General features: G+C 36.8%; 1 long non-coding RNA gene across 2 annotated transcripts; it reads left to right on the top strand.

Annotated features, from left to right (window-relative positions):
* The first annotated feature begins 4,360 nt into the window (after positions 1–4,360).
* Positions 4,361–6,326, top strand: LOC112455913. 2 transcript variants are annotated; one of them, XR_003040910.1, is made up of 4 exons: positions 4,361–4,666; positions 5,077–5,187; positions 5,447–5,672; positions 5,930–6,326. It is a non-coding gene; the product is annotated as an uncharacterized LOC112455913 (long non-coding RNA). The 2 variants fall into 2 exon arrangements; XR_003040909.1 differs by having other exon boundaries at positions 5,077–5,191.
* The last annotated feature ends 294 nt before the right edge of the window (positions 6,327–6,620 follow it).

Here is a 6,620-nt window from a genome sequence, read left to right as displayed (position 1 = left end):
CGCGACCGCGCGCGATACGTGGCATTTTAGGGAACGCACACATAACAAAAACGAAGAAAGAAGGAGAAGAAAAGGAACAATATAGAGAAAGGTATTATATATTACAAAAATATTTATTATATTGCAAATATATTTAAATTTATATATTAGTTAACTTCTTTATATACACTACCGCTCAATAATTTTAATATGCAAAAGATTCGTTGATTTCTCTGTAAAGGATGAACATCATGATACGTGTTTTGCACAGAAATGAATGCACTAGCTGTTATAAACATTTCACTTGCATGCATAGCATTTTTATATAAATAATATATAAAAATGCAATGCATGCAAGCGTATAACAGCAAATCTATTCATTTCTGTACAAAACATATGTATCACGTTCATCCTTTACACAGAAATTAACAAATATAGGGGTATATTGAAATTAATGAGCGGTAGTGTATATAAAGAAGTTAACTAATATATAAATTTAAATATATTAATTCAGAGATGGAGAGATGGGAGGAAGGAAGGGCAGAGAAAAGTGAAAGAGGAAGAAAAGTGGAAGATAAGGGGGAAGAAGAGATAAAGCAATGGAAGCGAAGGTAAGAGAGCTAGAAAGGTGGAGAGAGTTAGAAGAGAGAGACAGAAGGAGGAACAATGTAGTAGTGAAAAGGGTGGAGGTGGTGAAGGGAAGGCTAAAAGAAGCGGTAAAGAAGCTATGGCTGGAGATGGGGCTAGAGAGAGGAATAGAAAAGGTAAAAGAGGTAGGAAGAAAAACGGGGAAAGAAAATAAGATGGTTTTAGTTAGGTTAAAAGATAGAGTAAGAAAAAGAGAGGTAACGCAGAGAAAGAATGTGTGGAAAGGGAGGACGGAAAGAATAGAGGATGACATGACCTTGAAGGAAAGAAAAATGTAATGGAGCCTGGAGAGGATAACTGAGAAGGAGAGAAAGAATAGAAGGAGAGCTTGGGTAAAGTACGGAAAGATTTGGATAGAGGGGAAGTGGTGGAGTTGGGATGAGGAAAAAGAAGTCCTGACTGATGGAAGGGAAAATGAGAAAGAGGAACAAGAAGAAGGAGGGGGGGAAAGAAAAAAGAACAGAGGAAGAGGGAAAGAGTAGAAAAAAGGGAGACAAAAAAATGAAAAGGGGGGATAGTGACAAGAGAGGAAAAACGATGGGAGGGTAGAGTGGAGAGAAGAGGGAGGAGAGGGAGAGTAGGAAAAAAGGGAGTGTGGTGAAGTTGAGGGGAGGGGGAAAAGGAGTCAAAGAGAGTAAAGTGGGGAAAGTAAAAAAGAGTGAAAGAGAGGAAAAAGAGGGGAGAAAAAGAGAAGGGGGAAGAAAAGAATTAAAGAGGGAGGAAAAAAAGGAAGGAACAGAAAGGAAGCCTAAAGATAAATTTTTGGAATGTAGCGGAAGTGAAGAAAAAACAGGAAGAGTTTTGCGAAAGGATAAAAGAGTGGAATGTCGGGGTTGGTGGAGACGTGGCTGGAACGAAAGGAATGGGAGAAGATGAAGAATAGGGTGCCAAAGAAGTTCTGGAGTATACAGGGCGCAAAGAAAGAAAGAGTTGGAAGAAAAGGAAAAGCAATAGGTGGAATAATGATGGAAGTCAGAGAAGGGTCAGAAAAGGAAGAAGAATGGGTAGAGGAGGAGGGTTTAATGATTAGAGAAGTAAGATGGAAGAAAGAGAAATGGAGATTGGCAACAGTTTACGTAAGCGCAACTTGGACAAGATGGGTAAGATAAAATCGGTAAAAGAGGAGGAAGGGAGAGAGGAGAGATGGATAGTGGGGGCGATTTCAATGCGAGAACAGGGGAGAAAGGAGCGCTGGAGGATGGAGAAGAGGGAGCTGAAAGAAAATCGAAAGATAAAATGATAAATAGGTAGGAGGAAGGGTTGATTAGATGAGTGGAAGAGGAAGGGTGGGAAATTATGAACGGAGCAAAGGAGGGAGGTGAGGAGAGGGAGGCGACTTTTACAGGAGGAAGGGGGGAAATAGTGATCAATTACGCAATAGGAGATAGAAAAGCTTGGGAAATAGTGACAAGATTACAGGTGGGGTGTGAGGTAGATTCGGGTCACCAATCAGTAGCAGTATGGTTGAACAAAGGGGGTGGTGGTGAGAGAAGAGGGACAATAGCGGAGGAAGAGAGGTGGGTGGAAAAGACGGATTAGTCGGAAGAGGCAAGAAAGGAGTTTTGAAGAAGGACGGAGGAGGTAGAAATAGGTAGGGGGCAATAGATAAAGAGGTCAAAAAGTTGACAAAAAGAATTAAGATATGGAAGTAAGGGTGAGAAGAGTAAAAAGAGGGGCAGGAGAAAAAGGAGTATGGTGAGATGGGGACTGTAGGAAGAAGAGGGAGGAGATAGAAAAATTATTAAGAGACTGGAAAAGAGGAAGAAAACACAAAGAAGATCATAAGAGAAGAAAGGAGTATAAGGAAAAGTGTGAGGAAAAAGGAAGAAAAAAGAGAAATCTGCTAAAAGAGGCAAAAGAAGCGAGAACAGAGAAGCAGGTGTGGGAAGTAATAAACAAGGAAAGGAGAAGAAGGGTAGAAATTAATTAGGAGATAACATTAGAGGAGTGGGATAAATACTTTAGGGAGATTTTAGAAGGAACGGAATACAAGCGAAGGCTAAGAGAAGGAGAGGAGGGAGAGCAGGGGTCGTAGGGGAAAGTAGAGAAAAAGAAGGAGATAGGATGGGAGGAAGTAGAGAGAGTGCTGAAAGGGCTAAAAAAAGGTAAAGCGGCGGAAGAGGACGAGATAGGAAATAAAGTGTGGAGTTATGGGGGAAGTGGTTTAAGAAAGGCGTTATGGGAGAGTATGGAAAGGAGAGGGTTTTCCAGAGGCGTGGAAGGACGGAGTAGTCGTTCCGATAGCGAAAAGTAGGGGCAAAAGAGGTGAGTGAGCATAGAAGGACGCGTCGATATTAGCAAATAGGTTGAGGGAAGAGATGGTGGAGAAGGGGATGATCCCAGAAAGCTAAGCAGGGTTTAGGAAGAGGAGAGGAGTGGTGGACAACATTTACACATTGAATTATGCGATAAAAAAGCGATTAAAGAGGAAAAAGAAGGTAGTGGTTGCTTTTGTAGATCCAAGGGCAGCATTTGATTCAGTGGATAGGAGGGTTTTGGGAAGATGTCTGAAAGAACTAGGGGTGAGTGAGAGATTGGGAAAGAGAATCATGGAAATATACGAGAAAACAAGGAGTGTAGTGAGGGTGGAGAAAAGATACGGATGGAAATTTTGGACAGCGAGAGGGGTAAACGGAAAAATTGACATAGCCGATCAGGATTTAAACTTGAAACCTTTCGTTTTCTACCTTCGTAGTCTGTTACTGTGTGTTGCTTCACAATTGCTTTACCCCACATAGCAAAATGTTGGCAGTATGCCGACAGCATGCCAGTAAATTTATCTCATAATTTTGCAGCAAGATCTTCTTGTGCTGTGTTTTTTATTCTATCCTATTTGATTTTTACTACCTTATAATTTATTTTATCAATAAGTATGCCAGTTTACGTTGCATCTCAATTTTATATTTAAATATAAAACTGCATTATATATATGAAAAGAATAAAACAAAAAGAAAAATTTAAATAGTTTTAGGACGTTACACAAACATGTAAAATAATCTAATATTATCAATAATATATTCATTATTATTTAAACTGTACAATTAGTAAAAGAGATTTGGATAAATTTTATTTTTAATAATTGCTTTTGAATGATTCGTTTTTAGCATATTTTATATATAAAAATCAATAAATGTGTAAAAAAAGTAAGGGTTTTTACGTTTTTAATTATATAAGTAAATTATGTCCTCATCAGCATTAATAAAGTGCGGTGTTTAGTTTTCGAGAAATAAGGAGGTGTCGCTTTAGAGGACCTATGTCGATATTAGCGACTTACCTCTTTACTTCTAATAAAAATATAAAAAATGTATAGTTGTATATTCGTGAAATAAAATAAATGCGCGCGCGTAGCGCGCGCCTGTGTCGTTCTATTCGTGAAATATAATAAAAGCGCGCGCGTAGCGCGCGCCTGTGTTGTTCTAGTCTATAATAAAAAAATCCATGGAGACGCGAGAAGTTGTTGTTTGGAGTCGAATATCTCGCACGTAGTGTTGCCGCTTTTCCGCGTGCGTGATTGGCCAGTCGAAGCCGGGTGAACGCGAGATCGCGGCGAGTTCCGCGAGTTTCGTGCGTGTGTGTCGTGACTTGACAGCTCGCGTCGTGTCGCGAGGTTAATATATTAATGTGACAGTTAATATATGAATATTCAACAAGCGTGAAAAGTTGACATTACAAATAATTCATGCACATTTAAGATATAATATAGAGAGGTAATTATAAAAATTATTATCGCTTGTATTATTTTAAACAGTATTGTTTTATAAAAGTTTACCGACCGTTTTTATCTGAAATGTATATACATATTCGTATTATGTTGAACTGTTATACAAAGCTTATCAGATTTCTTTCTCAATTACAGACGCATGAAGCTGTTAAGAAAGACCGATCTATGTTGGAATACAGCGATAACCTAGAAATCGATAGATAGTGACAGTCGTGACCATCGCCGCGTGATAGATAGTGATAGTGAAATATATATTGACGGCAGGGAGCTGATGCCGAGGAGATCTTTAAGAAGGAAGGAGTATCCAAAATCGCACACGTACGTATATATGCTGTCTTGTGAAAGTTGTAAAAGTTAAGAGAACGAGAAAGTGATCTGGTATCTATATGCACGTTGTGACAGGCACTATCGCGTAATAAAGATTTCTCCGAAGTATGTTTATATTGTACTTTACTTTCGTTAACCTAGATGCTTTGAATGTACAATCTCGCGTCTTCAAAATATAATAATTCTTATTGTCAAACACTGTTGAGACATAATTGTCTAGCACAAGAGGTCCTATTGTGCTAGATAATACGAGTTGCTACAGAGTGCTTCTAATTGTAAGAATCTCTTCTCCTTTACCCCTTCTTTCTTCCCCCAATCTCGAATTTACACTATTGCGTGGTTCGTATCGAGTGTCATTACCTATTATAAATGTCCTCCTTTTCTCTCGTTTTCTCACGCAGGAACATTTTATATTCAACTATGTGGTATACAATTTTGCTGCTATATATTTACCGCAGGGAGCTGATACCGAAGAGATCGTTAAGAAGGAAGGTGTATCCGAAATTGCAAATGTATGTACGTATATGCTTTCTTGTAAATTTTAAAAGTTGAAAAAAACGAGAAAGTGTTCTGTAGCGCAATTTGTATTGTAGGCAAGTTATGCTAAAATATTTGTGAATTGAGTCCCTATTATCCATTATTATGATATAATTTTTATCAACAATATTAGAGAAGTAACGAAAATTAATTTGATTAAGTATTCAAAGCAATTGAGAGTTTTTAGCATTAAGTATTTCCATTTTCTCATAATATGCTTAAAAAATATTGCAGGGAACTTGTGAGTTATGCGAAGCAATTGATACTGTTAAGGTTCATTGGTCATATGAAGTGTGCACACGTCAAGCTTGACATCCTAAAGATCACAATGCATTCTGAAAACGATACCGTGCAGGTTTGTTGGCGTATACGTGGTGTCACAGGCTGGAAGGTATTTTATATGTTTTGGAAGTAAAATTTGGAAAATACAACATGCCATAATAAGCGCTAACCAGGAAATGTAAGTGTAATCAGTGCTCTAAACATCCCTTTTAAAAATAATATAAAATTGTTCTTATAAACATTAATTATATAATTAATTCAAGTTGTCTATTATTTGAAAAGAACTTGATTTTTAGTTTTGTTTTGTATTCTACCTTCAGAAAAAGATAAAATAATTTATATTTCCTAAAATTAATTTTGTTTATGCTATCGGAGAGGAAACACTTATTATAAAATTGATTATAATACCGAGACAATTATATATAACGATTTCAGATGGTACGACGGTTTTTTTATTTTTTACGTTAATGCTGAATGGAAAAGTCTATAAGCATATTGCGGACAAGATGATGCCTAATCAGGATACAGCCATGAAAAAGAAAGATATGCGCATGGCAGGGAAATTAGCGCTATTCACAGGCCTTGTATGCATATTTAGTAACAACGAGGATTCTTTAAATTGAACTCTGTCTTAAAATCGCATCAATTGAAGTGAATCCACTGCTGAGTGCTGAAATTATACGATTTTATCCGTCACAACGAATAGACCAAGAGAAATGCTTTTTCCAGTCGATGGTCTCGAATGTTGCTGACGTATCTATTTCGTTGCAAATGCATCATTATGAAATGATGATCGGTAGTAAATAGAGATATGTGAATTAAAAAGATGTACATTATTTAACCCTTTATCTGATTTTTTAATTTTAGTAGTGACAATGTCCGAATAATTTTGCGTTAGTATTCCTGTGTAAAAAAATATGGCGATTATACGATTATATTACAATAAATCTGAAAAATGTTAGAAAATGAAACAATTGTTTAAAGGTATCCTGTATATCATAGTATCTATTTGCTTTGCCTGTATGGAATGTTAATAACGCGTAAGATAATATAATCATTAAAGTAATATTTCTTAAATTTATATTTCATACTTAATTTTATTTCATAAATACTATCACATTTATTC

The sequence above is a fragment of the Temnothorax curvispinosus genome, unplaced genomic scaffold (assembly GCF_003070985.1).
Source record: "Temnothorax curvispinosus isolate PA1 unplaced genomic scaffold, ASM307098v1 QBEX01000071.1, whole genome shotgun sequence".
In the NCBI taxonomy this organism is placed as follows: Eukaryota; Metazoa; Arthropoda; class Insecta; order Hymenoptera; family Formicidae; genus Temnothorax; species Temnothorax curvispinosus.
The sequence above is the reverse complement of the archived record's forward strand: the minus strand, read 5'-3'. Positions and strand labels throughout refer to the sequence as shown.